Source organism: Medicago sativa, chromosome 6 (assembly GCF_051527215.1).
Source record: "Medicago sativa cultivar Bolivia chromosome 6, Bolivia_mono, whole genome shotgun sequence".
NCBI classification, from domain to species: Eukaryota; Viridiplantae; Streptophyta; class Magnoliopsida; order Fabales; family Fabaceae; genus Medicago; species Medicago sativa.
In genome coordinates this window covers 18,326,219-18,343,178 of record NC_140754.1, presented here as the reverse complement: position 1 = coordinate 18,343,178, position 16,960 = coordinate 18,326,219, and the positions used below count along the sequence as shown (strand labels likewise).

The 16,960-nt window shown below is 33.6% G+C and overlaps 2 long non-coding RNA genes and 1 pseudogene across 9 annotated transcripts; all 3 read left to right on the top strand.

Annotated features, from left to right (window-relative positions):
* The window catches only part of LOC146913398 (ATPase family AAA domain-containing protein FIGL1-like), a 48,350-nt pseudogene that overhangs the window by 29,248 nt on the left and 2,142 nt on the right, over nucleotides 1-16,960 (top strand).
* LOC146913400 (uncharacterized) lies at nucleotides 2,468-11,455 on the top strand. 8 transcript variants are annotated; one of them, XR_015013464.1, is made up of 6 exons: nucleotides 2,468-2,701; nucleotides 3,245-3,361; nucleotides 3,475-3,667; nucleotides 4,985-8,943; nucleotides 9,382-9,909; nucleotides 11,228-11,455. It is a non-coding gene; the product is annotated as an uncharacterized LOC146913400 (long non-coding RNA). The 8 variants fall into 8 exon arrangements; XR_015013461.1 differs by having other exon boundaries at nucleotides 3,140-3,361; XR_015013463.1 differs by having other exon boundaries at nucleotides 3,140-3,667; nucleotides 9,487-9,603; nucleotides 9,717-9,909.
* LOC146913399 (uncharacterized) lies at nucleotides 12,130-15,599 on the top strand. The gene is made up of 2 exons (XR_015013467.1): nucleotides 12,130-14,552; nucleotides 15,205-15,599. It is a non-coding gene; the product is annotated as an uncharacterized LOC146913399 (long non-coding RNA).

Here is a 16,960-nt window from a genome sequence, read left to right as displayed (position 1 = left end):
TGACGGATACAAAGTCCGAGATGCTTATCATGCGCTGACACATATGACAGGTCTAAATCATGACGTGACAACGAACCTTGTTTGGCATAAGCAGGTTCCTCTGAAAGTTTCCATTGTTGCGTGGCGGTTGCTGAAAGACAGGTTACCAACTAAAATCAACCTCAGAAGGCGTGGTATTGCTCAGGTCACAGACACTATGTGCGTTTCGGGTTGCGGCAAAGAGGAGTCGGCATCACATTTATTCTTACATTGCCATGTTTTTGGCTCTCTCTGGCAGCATATTCGATCTTGGATTGGTGTGACAGGTGTTGACACCAACAATATCAGTGAGCATTTTAACCAATTTATACATTATACAGGTTATTCAAAGGCTCGATGCTCATTTCTACAATTATTATGGCTTTTGTGCGTTTGGTTGGTGTGGAATGAACGGAACAACAGACTGTTCAAAAACACTGAAACACCTATTGAGAAGCTTTTAGATAAAGTCAAATTTCATTCGTTGTGGTGGCTTAAAGCCAATAAAGCCACCTTTGTGTACGGTTCTCAAAGTTGGTGGTCGAACCCTTTACATTGTCTGGGTATCGATTGACTTGTATTTGTATTTTTACATTTGTGACAGTTTGTTTTGCCGGGTTGGAACTGTAGTACACCTTGTACTGCGGGGTTTCCAACACCGATGTTAATATAATTCCATTTTGATTTCTTCAAAAAAAAAAAAACTTTAAGTAATAAGATATGATATATAAAGATATATTAGTAATTTACTTAATTTATTATCGGGTATGGGTACCCGTGGGTATGGATACAATCCAATCCGTGTCTGTGCCCATATAATAATGGGTAGTCAAATACCCGTTTATTATACTCGTGGATACCCGTTTAGCTACCCGATCCATACCCGTGACGGATTTTACCCACGGTACCCGTGGGCATGGGTATTTTTGCCGCCCCTAGCAAAGGCATATATTAACTGCAATTTAGTACCACGTATATAAATCCTTTCACATGATCTACAACAAAGGTAAATATTAACTGCAATTTAGTATCCAGTCCTTTCAGGTGAACAAACTTCTGAATCAGACAGATAGTTAAATGTCTCTCTACTTGATTTATATCATTTTGTCTTTCAGTTTCAACGTATATAAATCATTTCACATGATCTACAGCAAAGACAGATATTAACTGCAATTTAGTATCGAGTCCTTTCATGTGAATTATACGCACTTTTAAAAAACTTGTTTTAAAGGAGAGATGTTCAAATTACGGAATATTACCATTCTTCGTAAATTTGAGAATGAAGGTCGCATAATCCAAATATTTGTGATGCATGGTCTAAGGCATGGGCTTCAATAACGTATTTTGTAAAAAAATTGTTCCGAAGAAAAAATGAACAAATTAATAAATATTGCACAAAAATTATAAATCTTTATCAAAATATTTATGAAAGTTTTATCAAGAGCAGTAAAACATCATAAATTACATATTAGTTAAAATTATAAAAGTGAGCGCTATTGTCATAGAGTTACCAAAAAGGGATTAACACCAATATTTACATGACACAAAATGAACGAAAGAAACACATAAACTCTTTAGCGTCTTGTGTAGGAACTTGGTTATTAATAATTTGACCGTTAAAAAATAAAAAATCTCTTTGACGTCAAAAAAGTAATATCAGCTGAGCAATATTCAGTCTCTTCACATATGCTTAGTAATATTCAGTCAAGAAGATTACATTGAAAGGATAGATGGTAAAATGACGGATAATTGTGAATCATTGTAATATGTCAAAATATAAACCTTAAAAACCATGAACCATCAACTTAGTTTTAAATAATTAAAAATAAAAAATTGTAAAATAGTTAAAAGTTTTTAAAAATATAAAAATTGGAAAATAAATAAAAAAAAAATTGGTGAGGTAGCACTCAACCAAGCAACACTAAAAAAATTATATGCATTAGCGTAACATAAAAACAGACAGGAAAAACATAAAATATTACTCTAAACGTTAATAAGTGTATATAATCGCGAGGATGAAGAAAGGAGATAAAAATATTTGGGATCATTAAATGACAGCGTGAATAAAAATATTTGTGAGATTGTGATGATTAAACGATATTGAAATTAAATATATAAGTGATAAAAAGATAATAAAATTCCTTTGAAAAAAAGGTAATAAAATTAAATGGAATCTCCTTAAAAAAATTAATGGAACGGTTAAAAAAAATAAAGTTAAATGGAAGAAAAAAAACATATTGAAATATAATTGTAATACCCCGCATATAAAAATTCAGCATCAGTTATTCTATCCTTGGAAATTTTAAGAGAAGAACAAAATGGTAATAGTGCATAGAACTTTACAAGACCAAATCATATTATTTCAATGGACTACGGGAAATGAAATTTGCCGCTTAAAACTCTTACGGCATTTTATCGTATATTTTAGCTGAGAAAGAATGTAGAAAAGGGCATTTTGGTCATTTAGGACACAAGATATTTTCTTTCCATTTCTCTCACGTTAGAAAACTACTCCCTCCTTTCTCTCTTTTAATCTCACGACACCTTCTTCTCTTCCCAAATCATCACTTCCTCACTCAAACCAAAATCCAATCTTCACAATTTTCCTACTTTTTCCCATGGATTCAAGCTTGATGAGATCAATTCTTCTCAATCTATATGTTGGAACTACTAAGAAACAAAGGTAAGCTCACTTCCTTTCTTCCTTTTCTTCCCCAAGTGAACTCTAACCCCCAATTTTTGTATGTTGTGTCAATTCTTGCCTTTCTATTGGTTTAAGTTGCTCCATGTTTAAATTCTTACTCAAGAATATATTCTTGAACAAAGAGGTAGGAAGTTCCTAAGGACTCAAAGGATAGAGAAGGAATGGGAATTTTATAAGATGCTAGTTAAGTGAAATAAGTAAGCTAATGTAAGTATGTCTTTGGTGTTGATTACACTTCAAATAGATTGTTAGAAGCAAAAATTGAATAGAAACTAGAACTTGAGAATTTATGGAATTTCTTGAGATGTAATTACCTTATGTGTGTTGTTGTTGTTGCTGAATATGGTTTGTTGTGGTGTTAAGCAAGAACTTGAAGAAAATTGATAGAAGTGATTATTGTTGCTATTGTTTGGACAGGTTGTGTGTTTGGGTCGTACCTGTTATATGGGCCATATATTTTAGCATGTTGATTATAATCGAGTAATAATTGGATTTTTGGATTTCTCATTCAATTCCCTACAGTTTGGACACAAATTTCGTATGATTCAGATTAGAAACGAATTCGGAAAACGCAATTGAAGTTGGTAAAATCCTGCTGGAATTTGGTTACGGGTTTTGGGACAGAGCTCCACTAAAATGGTAATAACTTTCTCTCTGTAACTCCGAATCAGGTGGTTCTTGTTGCTATGGTTAGCTAACGAAATTGCCGTTGTTTTGGCACCGATTTCACGGATTTTGGTCAAATATTGAAGTCTGGAGGTGACTCTGAAGTACGGGGTCTGATGCTAGAATTGTGCAGAATCTGGATTATTATTCAGGTGAGGAAAATTGTTGTTTGTGTTGCATCTTGAACACCTTGCAGCAAGCTTGAGCAAGAGAGCAGCAGCTAGGATTTTGTTAGCTTGTTGGAACTTGAAGCTCGGAATGGAAGCAGAGCAAATCATGGTGAGTTCCTTTAGTTAGAAAACTTCCCCTTTGGGTAGTTAAATTATGTCTTTAGAATAATAGATTACGATTTGGTACATTAGAGCATAATTTAGAGACATTATGATTTAAGATTTATACCCTTGCTAGTGTACTCTAAAATAGCTTTTATGTTGATAAATATGCTTATGGTAATGTAGGAGTTAGAGGAAAAATATTGTGACAGGTTTTACGTGAGTATGAATAAATATGCAATGTCGGCTAACATTCCGGAAAGTGAGAATTGTTGGATTTTATTACTTTATTTCGACTCTTAGCTAATATAAATTATACTTTTAAAGTGATATGATGGTTTGGTTTGGCTAAGACTCTAAATTCTCATTTTTATCGAATATGTAGCTGAAATTGTATTATGAATATCCTCTAATCATATAATACCATAGTGTATATTTATCTGTGTGAAAGAATGTTTAGAGTAAATTGGCCATTGAAACAAATTATTCATGGATAGATTTCAAATCAATGGAAAGTAAAGACTTCTAAGTATGGAAGTTCGGCTTAATTAGTCGAATTTAATTTATCAGGATATGGGAAAATCTTATAACCTTTTAGGAATGGCATATGACAACGATATGCCTAGAACCTGAATAGGTTAGTATCAGAATTAATTTCAGAATAAAGACGAAATTTACTACGTCTTTATTATTAGACTCAGAATGTTGTTATTATAAGAAATCAGTTAGGATAAGTTATTCCTCTTTAGCTCCCCGTTAGTAGTGGAGTTGAGGATTAACTCAGTTATCAGAAATCAGTTCAAGTATAATATTAAAACATGTTTAAGCTGTGGCTTTCGCTATCCCGCCAGTTGGATACGAAAGGTTCCCGCCAGTTGGAACGGGCACTATCCGTGAGGATGACCCCACAATAATCAGAGGAGTCCGGTATCCCCGTCAGTTGGGTTCCCGTCAGTTGGAAATTATTACCGGTCAGAGTGGAATAAATTCTGGGGTTACTCCACCTGGGTTTATTCCGTAAAATCAACTCAGATAATATTGTTTGTTCAACGCTAACATTTCTAACATAATATGACAGACATTATACTCATGATTATATTTATGATTTTGGCACTAGTATCAGGATCATATTAGTATCTCAGACAGCGATCCTAGTTATCCCTCGATCGCTCAGATATGCATGAGAAAACACTGTATAAACCCAAATGGGTTGAGTTTAGAGACAGATGGCGATCCTAGGTTCCTGAGATTGCCTACAGCCTAGGATAAGTGGAACTCACTGAGACATCCCGTCTCATCCCAATCCCTTTTATTTTTATTTCAGAGACACAGGTGGATCACAAGCTGGGCAGTTCGTGATGAAGTAGAAGAAGAAGCTGGACAATTATGTTTACTTGTCATTGCATGTATGTTGTACACGTCAGTGGTACTATTTTAAATGTATAGACAAGTAGTTTTATGATATGTTCGGAAGAAAATTTATTATTGTAATTTTAATGTATCCAATGCTAAGTTTAACGAGCATACTAGATATCCTAGGTAATTTCTAGTATGGGTGTTACAATTTGGTATCAGAGCCGGTCGATTCAGATCGTGCCTTGGGTCATTAGAATTCAATAAAATGAAGTGGGACCATTGGGTTCCGGATATTTATTCTAATGTCATATCTATCTGAGCCTGATCAACTCAAACTAGTATATGACAGTTAGAACAAATGTCTGAGAGCTGAATAGGACCTCGGAGGAATGAGGCGTACGAAGGAGTAAGGTCTAGGTGTCGGGTTTTATAGCGGATTTTGATAAGGAAGTATTCGACGCCAGATGGTGGATAATATTTGTCCGGAAGCAAAGACGAAGTGTCCTGAGATTATTGGACATGTGGTTAAAAGATACATCGCATGTGGAAAAGTAAGAGACTCAGAAATATTTAAGGATTGATTTAAAACTTTTAACGGAAGCCGTAGTTTAGAAGCAGGAATAAGATACAGAGTAAAGTTATAGTCATGAGCGCAATTCAAGGTTGCATAATAGGAAGAGAAACTTGGTATGAGGAAGTTATCATATGATTGAAGGAATCTGTAAGCTCTTAGGAACAGTAGAGTATGTAAAGAGCAAAGAGCTTGAACGCTCGAAATGGACGAGGTTTTAATGCCTGAGTTGTTAAGTGAATTAATTTGAAATTAAGCAAATTATTTTGGAGCAGACAAGGAAACCCCGATGTGAGTAATGAATGGACGGCGTAAGTCAGATAAACTATGTCGGATTAGTCAAACCTCCCGAATCTAAAGTGCTAGATTTATGAATCAATAAAGTGAAGATGTTATGCAGCATAAGAGTCAAGAAGGACGAATAAATAGTAGTGGAAAGATCTTTACGGATTAGAGCACGTTTTGGATGTATTTTTTATTGGCAAGGAATTGCAGAAAGGTTAAATTAATAAGAATTGTACGCTAAGGAAATTGAACCAGACCCCCTGCAGCTATCCCGAGTTATTAAGCTGTTTTCAGATTAAGAAACACGAGTTTAGCAGTAAGTAGAAAGAGGTCCCGTTAGTGGTAAGAGACAAGATGTAATTTTCTATCGAAATGGAAAATTAAGATTGAATAACAAGTTGTCAGAGTTCAATGAAATAATGGATGAAGGACGCCGATCTCTCCCAACAGGATATTGAAGACAAGAATGTGTTAACGCATGAATATAGTAGGTTGATGTGTTAAAGATTAATCAGGATTTCGAATTGAGAATTATTTTGAGGTTCTGTTATATGGAAGATTGCCGCTAGTACGAAAAAGTTAAGAACGAAGTAAAGTATTAAGTAGTTAAATATTTTCATTTGATAACTTTTCTTACGCAATTGTCCTGGAAACCAAAAGGATGATTTGTATCGACTAGAATGAATTTTTGCAGTGAAAGCTATCTCAAAGGAGATCGTAAGTGTAATTGCCACTATGACAAGAATGGAAAATGGAAATAAGTCTCAATTTGTCAAGTACATTTTAGTATGTTAAAGATGTGAATGTGAGAATCATTCAAGGAACACTTTGCGAGAACAAGTATGTAGTGCATGTTTGAAAAAAAAAAATTGCAGTAGAGCAGTACGCTTAAGCGAAGTGAACTGATAAATCAGAGTAGCGCAGCGAGATATTAATCAGTAAGAAGTAACGGAGTGTGTAAAAGTCTAAGAATTTGAAATAAGATATTCATGAGAAGTCTTTAGAAACGAATTGAAGAATTTTCCAAACCACGAAATTTAGGGATAATGAAAATCAAAGTAGCCGAAGAGAACATGATAAGAGTATGACGGACGTGTTTTCATCGCGTTCAGTTTAAAGGAAATTGGAATCGACTCTAGTATAATAATTTGGTTTAAGGGTGCAGTAATTTCAAATAATGGACTTGAAGTATCAATTTAGATGAAAAGAGTCATGTATGAGGAAACAAATATGAATGCTATATCTTGAAGACTTTATTTTGATTCGAAGTGCCATCCTGGAATATCAATTATAGTAACAGATATCTGAGTGGGAAGGTACTATTCATAACATGAATGATGATATCCGAACGCAACTTTAGTTGTGAAGTTCAGAGAGATTAAACTCCATATTGCGGAGGTAAAGAAAAGAATAATGTCACACAAGTTAGAAAATTCCGTGACTTACAGTATGAGACTACACATGTTCAGGTTATGAGTCTGGAATAAAGACAAAGATGGTAAGACATTCCCTAGAGTAACAACTATAACAATATTGTTCAAGAATGAAATGTATATTTCGAACATATAAGTTCAAGAGAAGATCTATGATGATACTTTCTACTCATCCTAATATGATCAAAGTGTATAATCAAGGTGTATCGTGATTGATTTAAAATCTGGTATAAATGAAGCAAAGTTGAATGACTACAAATATATGTTATATTAAGCTATCAGCTATACTACCTCGTGTATTGTGTACTCGCCATTCAGTGCACCATTCTCATATAAGATTTATATATTTAATGTACTCGCCAGTTAGTACACTATGTATTTAAATCTGACTTATGGATTGTACTCGTCAATTAGTACTTCCAACAGATGTTTGAGGTAGCACCATGTTGAGTTTATTCATATAAAACATAACAGATATCAGAAGTAACATTTCCTATTTATGTGTTGAATAACGGAGAAAGCTGAAACAATTCTTACTTTCGATGAAATAAACTTGACGTCAGATATTGCTTAGAGTAGGGACGATCTTATACAGAGTATGGTACGATTATCATTATAAGACCTCGTTATTTGGGGCATAGTTCAGAAATAAAATTTTATTGGAATTAGTCGTATCATGAAGGACCACTTAAAGGATGGATCCGTTTAAAAAGAGACACAATCGATGGAGTCGATAAAAGTGTTACTTCAATAACCGTATGAGATCTTTCAGGACTCAGTGAAGGTAAAGTAAACAAGTATTAATAACCTAAGTCATGTTTATAAGGAGCATGTGGAACTAGAAATTTATCGAAGAATATCTTATGCATTGGTTAGCTTTGCTTTCCACTACGTTCAGAATGTACAATGTATTCCACAACTCTCAGTTAAAGATGTTACTAACGAGTATTTTCGATCGATGAGATTAGAAACCATGTCCTGAAACCAGTTTTGACATATCAATTCAAGTCAATTATATTTATGGATATGTAGTCATGAGACTTTATGTAACAAGGGAAACCGATCATTTAGTCGGACATAAAGAATCTGTCAGTAATAAACATATATTGGAAACTAAGGGAGAAATTATAGAAGAATTATTTATGCATATCAACAGGTAAATCTCTAAAATTTCGAGGACGAAATTTCTTTAAGGGGGGTAGAATGTAATACCCCGCATATAAAAATTCAGCATCAGTTATTCTATCCTTGGAAATTTTAAGAGAAGAACAAAATGGTAATAGTGCATAGAACTTTACAAGACCAAATCATATTATTTCAATGGACTACGGGAAATGAAATTTGCCGCTTAAAACTCTTACGGCATTTTATCGTATATTTTAGTTGAGGAAGAATGTAGAAAAGGGCATTTTGGTCATTTAGGACACAAGATATTTTCTTTCCATTTCTCTCACGTTAGAAAACTACTCCCTCCTTTCTCTCTTTTAATCTCACGACACCTTCTTCTCTTCCCAAATCATCACTTCCTCACTCAAACCAAAATCCAATCTTCACAATTTTCCTACTTTTTCCCATGGATTCAAGCTTGATGAGATCAATTCTTCTCAATCTATATGTTGGAACTACTAAGAAACAAAGGTAAGCTCACTTCCTTTCTTCCTTTTCTTCCCCAAGTGAACTCTAACCCCCAATTTTTGTATGTTGTGTCAATTCTTGCCTTTCCATTGGTTTAAGTTGCTCCATGTTTAAATTCTTACTCAAGAATATATTCTTGAACAAAGAGGTAGGAAGTTCCTAAGGACTCAAAGGATAGAGAAGGAATGGGAATTTTATAAGATGCTAGTTAAGTGAAATAAGTAAGCTAATGTAAGTATGTCTTTGGTGTTGATTACACTTCAAATAGATTGTTAGAAGCAAAAATTGAATAGAAACTAGAACTTGAGAATTTATGGAATTTCTTGAGATGTAATTACCTTATGTGTGTTGTTGTTGTTGCTGAATATGGTTTGTTGTGGTGTTAAGCAAGAACTTGAAGAAAATTGATAGAAGTGATTATTGTTGCTATTGTTTGGACAGGTTGTGTGTTTGGGTCGTACCTGTTATATGGGCCATATATTTTAGCATGTTGATTATAATCGAGTAATAATTGGATTTTTGGATTTCTCATTCAATTCCCTACAGTTTGGACACAAATTTCGTATGATTCAGATTAGAAACGAATTCGGAAAACGCAATTGAAGTTGGTAAAATCCTGCTGGAATTTGGTTACGGGTTTTGGGACAGAGCTCCACTAAAATGGTAATAACTTTCTCTCTGTAACTCCGAATCAGGTGGTTCTTGTTGCTATGGTTAGCTAACGAAATTGCCGTTGTTTTGGCACCGATTTCACGGATTTTGGTCAAATATTGAAGTCTGGAGGTGACTCTGAAGTACGGGGTCTGATGCTAGAATTGTGCAGAATCTGGATTATTATTCAGGTGAGGAAAATTGTTGTTTGTGTTGCATCTTGAACACCTTGCAGCAAGCTTGAGCAAGAGAGCAGCAGCTAGGATTTTGTTAGCTTGTTGGAACTTGAAGCTCGGAATGGAAGCAGAGCAAATCATGGTGAGTTCCTTTAGTTAGAAAACTTCCCCTTTGGGTAGTTAAATTATGTCTTTAGAATAATAGATTACGATTTGGTACATTAGAGCATAATTTAGAGACATTATGATTTAAGATTTATACCCTTGCTAGTGTACTCTAAAATAGCTTTTATGTTGATAAATATGCTTATGGTAATGTAGGAGTTAGAGGAAAAATATTGTGACAGGTTTTACGTGAGTATGAATAAATATGCAATGTCGGCTAACATTCCGGAAAGTGAGAATTGTTGGATTTTATTACTTTATTTCGACTCTTAGCTAATATAAATTATACTTTTAAAGTGATATGATGGTTTGGTTTGGCTAAGACTCTAAATTCTCATTTTTATCGAATATGTAGCTGAAATTGTATTATGAATATCCTCTAATCATATAATACCATAGTGTATATTTATCTGTGTGAAAGAATGTTTAGAGTAAATTGGCCATTGAAACAAATTATTCATGGATAGATTTCAAATCAATGGAAAGTAAAGACTTCTAAGTATGGAAGTTCGGCTTAATTAGTCGAATTTAATTTATCAGGATATGGGAAAATCTTATAACCTTTTAGGAATGGCATATGACAACGATATGCCTAGAACCTGAATAGGTTAGTATCAGAATTAATTTCAGAATAAAGACGAAATTTACTACGTCTTTATTATTAGACTCAGAATGTTGTTATTATAAGAAATCAGTTAGGATAAGTTATTCCTCTTTAGCTCCCCGTTAGTAGTGGAGTTGAGGATTAACTCAGTTATCAGAAATCAGTTCAAGTATAATATTAAAACATGTTTAAGCTGTGGCTTTCGCTATCCCGCCAGTTGGATACGAAAGGTTCCCGCCAGTTGGAACGGGCACTATCCGTGAGGATGACCCCACAATAATCAGAGGAGTCCGGTATCCCCGTCAGTTGGGTTCCCGTCAGTTGGAAATTATTACCGGTCAGAGTGGAATAAATTCTGGGGTTACTCCACCTGGGTTTATTCCGTAAAATCAACTCAGATAATATTGTTTGTTCAACGCTAACATTTCTAACATAATATGACAGACATTATACTCATGATTATATTTATGATTTTGGCACTAGTATCAGGATCATATTAGTATCTCAGACAGCGATCCTAGTTATCCCTCGATCGCTCAGATATGCATGAGAAAACACTGTATAAACCCAAATGGGTTGAGTTTAGAGACAGATGGCGATCCTAGGTTCCCTGAGATTGCCTACAGCCTAGGATAAGTGGAACTCACTGAGACATCCCGTCTCATCCCAATCCCTTTTATTTTTATTTCAGAGACACAGGTGGATCACAAGCTGGGCAGTTCGTGATGAAGTAGAAGAAGAAGCTGGACAATTATGTTTACTTGTCATTGCATGTATGTTGTACACGTCAGTGGTACTATTTTAAATGTATAGACAAGTAGTTTTATGATATGTTCGGAAGAAAATTTATTATTGTAATTTTAATGTATCCAATGCTAAGTTTAACGAGCATACTAGATATCCTAGGTAATTTCTAGTATGGGTGTTACAATAATATTAAAAAATAAAGAAAAGGTTCCCAGCGTGGGTTGAAAAGAGGTGCTTGTGAAATAAATTGTCGAGAAGTAGTTTTTTAAAGTAACATTCAACAGCTTCTGGTCAAAGTTCATTCCATTCAATTTTATGCGTTCAAAAAAAGTACTTTTTTAGTAAGTACTTAATTGATATTGTATTCGGCCTAACTTCTCCTTAAAAATGTAGAGAAATTTGTAAAAAGTCGGGTCAAACGATACCTTAATCTCCCACAACGGCAATGTAGAAGCAACTGAATTTGGGAGAAAAAATTGAAAAATAGTTAAAAATATAAAAATTGGAAAATAATTAAAAGTTATTAAAAATATAAAAATTAAAAAATAATTAAAAAAAATTGGTTAGGGGCAAAAATGGAATTTCATAGGCCATTGGTTTCAAAAAAAAAAACTCACTAATAACTAAATTACCAAAATGCCCCTAATAGGGGCAAATTGGTAATTTCAAGGGACATTAATTTTCCTATATAGTATATATATATATATAGAAGAAACCAATGGTAACTAATAAAGTTAAGGAAGATTGGGCTTTATAGAAAATATCTACTCTAGTCTTATCCTCTTGCAAATTCACACGGCACCTACATGACATATATCTCTTTACTTATGTTATTTATTTATTTTGAGAGGCACTTATGCTTATATATATCCAAACCCATTTCTTCATTTCATCATCTCATTTTTCTTCCCTCTCTCACGTTACACACTTCCCTCTTCTCTCTTCTATCTCTCTTCTTTCTATTTCTTCTTTCTTCTTCTCTCTCGTTACCTACTTCTCTCTCTCTAGAAATCCTTTTCTTCATATTTATCCTTAAGTGGTAAAGAATAGTGTTTGGTCTTCCTTTGTGAAGATTAGTAGCTACCTAAAATTAACTAGGCTTGGATTCTTTTAGCATGTTTCTAAATATAATATACAAACACTCACCCTCCTTTCCTTTTCTCTTCCGTGAGCTCCCTTCTTTCTCTACTTCAATTCTTCTTATTTTCCTATAAGTAATTATGAAGAAAATTAAGTGGTGCTGTTTGGGAGTTAGAAACTACTATGACTTTATGGTACCTAGAAACCTAATTAAGGTAACAATTTCCTTCCTTTTATTCTACTTCCTCTATGATCGAAACTTTGTTATTATATATAGAAAAAACGTTTTCAAGTGTTATTTTCCAAAAGTAATTGATCTAATAGTTAGTAGGCTTTTAAAGGAACAAAGTTCTTTCCACTTCTTTTTTTTTGTGTTGGCCGAACTATGTGTTTCTTTTTGACAAAAATATACTATTTGATTTTATCATGAGTTGGGTTAAAGGTTAAAACATATTAGATTATGAATAATTTATTTAAAAGATCAATAATTTTCTTTCATGTGGTTTAGTTGTATGAAGGCCGAACCATTTAAAATTGTTAAAAAGAATATGATTAATTTTTAAGGCTTAATTATTTCATGAATATCATAGTTTGTGTATAGGTACTAATGGATCCAAAAGAAAAGTTTGATTTTGAAGAAAAATAATTTTGTAAAAGAATTGAGTTTAATTATTTTACTTTGTTGATTTAACTAAGTTGTGTTGGATATATTTAAAGAAAATACGATGTAGTTGTGTGTGAGTGTGGGGAGGGTTATTTTAGAAATTATTATCTTTGAAAATGAAAAATTAAATAAAAAGAATGTAAAATAATTAAACTTCGGATATACTTTTAAGCCAACACCCTTTCGCCATATATGGAACTTTCCCCGGAAACATTGGACATATTGGATTTTTAACGTGTGTATATATGCATATGGACGATGCCAAGGAAGAAAAATAATATGTGGACACGTTAGACTTTAATTCTTCTTCAAACTATCAGTAACAAAATATAACTATGTGAGTTGTGTAAAACAAAAGTGTTAAATTATATTAGTAGAATTAAGAGTTGTAGTCATAAACTTTGGAAAGGACATTTATTTTTAGTGTGAAATAGAATATTTAACATGATTGATTTTTTCTGCTTTTGGTAAGTTTAAAGGTATCTTAAAATTGAACCTTTGTTTTTACTTTTGGTAAAAAAATCAGTGATTTAATTAGTAGCCAAAAATGATAGTTAAAAAGAAATCGGTTTGACTAGTGTTATTAATTTTAAGTTTTGGGTTTGTTTACTATTCTCTATTCTCGGTAAACAATTTTGTAATAAGAATGAATTGTAAACCCTAAGTACTAATTTGACTTTTATAGAAATAAATAGAGAAACTGTGAGTTGACTGTGAGTTGGTGGGTTTGAATCGAAATAAAGAAATACTATGAAATAGTATACATCATATGATAGTTATGTTTTGACTGCACTATATGTGTTTAAAGTTAGAAATTAAAGACACTATTATTTTAGAATAAAAACTTAAAATTGGATGTATGAACTTTTCTCATAACAAAGTTGTAGAAAACGATATTGGCGTATTATGTCTTTAGCACTTTAAGGAAAAAAATGGTTGATTTATGATCTCAATTGCTTTTAAAAAAATAATGTTTTTGACGTTGTTAATAAATTTGGACCGCGCGTAAAGTTTTAACGTACTTAACAAAATTCGGGAAGTGATGTAGACTCCATCGAGTTTTTCGTAGGAGTTTAACAACAAATACGTTAAGAATTAGTATAGTTCATGGCATGTTAAAGATAGGAAACTTTTATTAATTACACGTTATTTTGAAATGTTAATTTATTTTAGAAAAGGATAACTTCTAAAAGTTTTAACTTGTACCTTAAGAAAAAATAAAAGTAATAAACCTTGATCTTATTCTTGATCTTCAACATCGTGGTCTCTTTGGGTAGAAACTAGTCGAGTTCTATCTTTCTTGCTTTCTCTCGAGTCTGGTCATCTCTTTCTGCACTCCTTTAGTTTTCTTTTCCGTTTCCTTGAGTGTTGGTGTGGTGAACTTCGAGAGAAAAGTGAGATTGTGAGTGAGAATTAGGGAAATGAGTAAGATAATAAATAAAGGTCTTTACTTGGAGGGACTTTGATGACTAAAAGAAATTAAAGGGGCAAAAGACAATTTTGCTTGGATAAAAAGCTAGTCGAGGTAAGGGCACCTTTCTATTTTTAGATATTTTCCAATAAAAAATGAAATGATATTTATGTTTTGTAATTGCTCTGTATTTGACTACGTGTTTGAGAATGCCTAATTGTCAAAGTGAGTAAATGTTTACATATGCAAATTATATTCTTGATATGAATGAATTACATATGATGATGATGATATAATTAATATATTGCATATGTTTAGAAATGCTTAGCATATAAGGGGAATCGTATGCTCATGCATTTCATAGTAAATGTGACCACCAGAGAGGAGTCGCGAGGTGCACACCGGAGAGGTGGCACGGGGTGCGTTGAAGACCACCTTATCCCGTAGTGGATCATCGAGTCTGATAGATGAGTAGATACTCATCTCCTTAGTGGTGTGGCCACGACCCTCTGCGGAGGTGTATTAATTCCAGAATCATTTGCATGTGATGTCCTGTGATAGGCTTCACACTCATGTAGAGTCTGCATTGCATTAGGAATCGAGTCTTAATAATATTTATTAATCTTAATTTCTACTTGTTTCCATACATGGGTTAAAATGAGATCTTTAATCCATGTATAATGTTTTCTCTGTTTATGCTTCTTGTATATTTGTTATTTTCGGATTGGTGACCCTTTCAGTGGATATGTGGGCTATACGCCATTAGATTATGATGATTCCGATGGAGTCGAGATACGACGGCAGACGATGATGAATCCACCACCTCGGATGCGCGTACTATTTCGCCTTGGGGGTTTAACTTAGCTTCAGGATAGATAAAGTTCACAGGGGACGTACTCGAGACCAGTCGCATAGTTAGTAGGAGAAATCCTTTAGGGTGAGGTCATTGGTAGGTCCAGTTCCCAACTTTATATTTTTTATAGTTAAAGATCAGCTTAGGAGTCCTTTTAATTTTAGGTAACAACTTTGTAAGGATTCCTTTTTATTTTAGTTAATACTTTGGTTAGGAAATTCTTCCTCTGCGTAGGGATGTAAGTGAGTCTTGTAAATTGATCAGTCGTCATACAAAGCGCTATATAACTCTGACGTTCATTTTGAAAAGGAACCTTTAATTTTATTTTGTTCTTAAAAGTTTATAACTTGTGTTTAAAAAGGTTTAATATTATTCTTTCGTTTTCGTTCCTAATAAAAAAAATGACACAATTTTTGGTGCTGAAAAACGGGGCGTTACAGAACCCTTAGAGGGTAAAACTGTTTCCAGAAGTGTTAATTCATTGTGATAGTACTGCAGCTATTACAAAAAAAAAATTGAGAATCGTTACTACAATGGCAAGAGACGATTATTAAGGCACGAACACATAAAGAATTAGAGAGCTAGCTACTCTCAAAAGAAATAGTTGAAGTAGATCAAGTACGTACTGATAAAGAATTAGTCAATCCTTTGACGAAAGGAATTACTAAAAAGAAAGTCCTAAACACATCCAATAGGATGGGACTAATGCCCAAAGGTCATAAGTGATGGTAACCCGACCTACATGACTGGAGATCCCAAGAAATAGGTTCAATGGGTAATAACAAGTCACAAGTGATAGAACATGCTATGTTAAAAGTAAGAGAGCATGATTTCTGCAGCGATAGAAGGATGAGATAATAGAAACTCTTAATGAGATCTATACTATATCTTGAGTGAAGTACATAGCTACAGGAGTACTCTTGATAGACTCACCTATACGAATGTGGAACTAAGGGCCGGTTCCTATGGGATTCGGGGCAGAATACCTAGAGCGTTCGTTAAAACCGGGATACACGTGCAAGGCCATAAATGCACAGGCTTTTAGAATACACCTTATGAAAAGGTTTGTGTGTGGGTTCTATGTCTGAGATAGAGTTCAATGTTGTAAGCAACTCTTGTTAATCAGAATTTTAGGGTCCGTTTGGTTCGAGAGTTTTGGAGGGGAGGGGAGGGGAGGGGAGGGGAGATTTTTAATTTGAAGTGTTTGGTTCAATTTTTAGAAGGGGAGGGGAGGGGTGGGGAGGGGGAGCAAATTTTATTGCACTGCCAAAATTATCCTTATATTAATTTAAAATCTCAATATTATCCTTGTAACAACATTTATTATTATTAGGTTATATTATTTTGAAACAACTTTTACTATTATTAGGTTATATGTTATATAATCTTGTAACAACTTTTATTCCATATTATTAACAATTTTTCTTGTAACAACTTTTGATTACTACTCGTAATTGTAACAACCCTATTACTAATCTATTATTCCATCGTCTACATTGTGTTGTTATCGATTACATCATTATTGTTTCGTTACTTTATTATCCTTATTTAATTAAGTTTAAGGGTAAAACGGTAAAATAATTTTAAAATCCCTCCCTTCCCCTTGTGAAACAAACACACTTTTAATTAAAATATCTCCCTTCCCCTCCCCTCCGTTAAAATTCCTCCC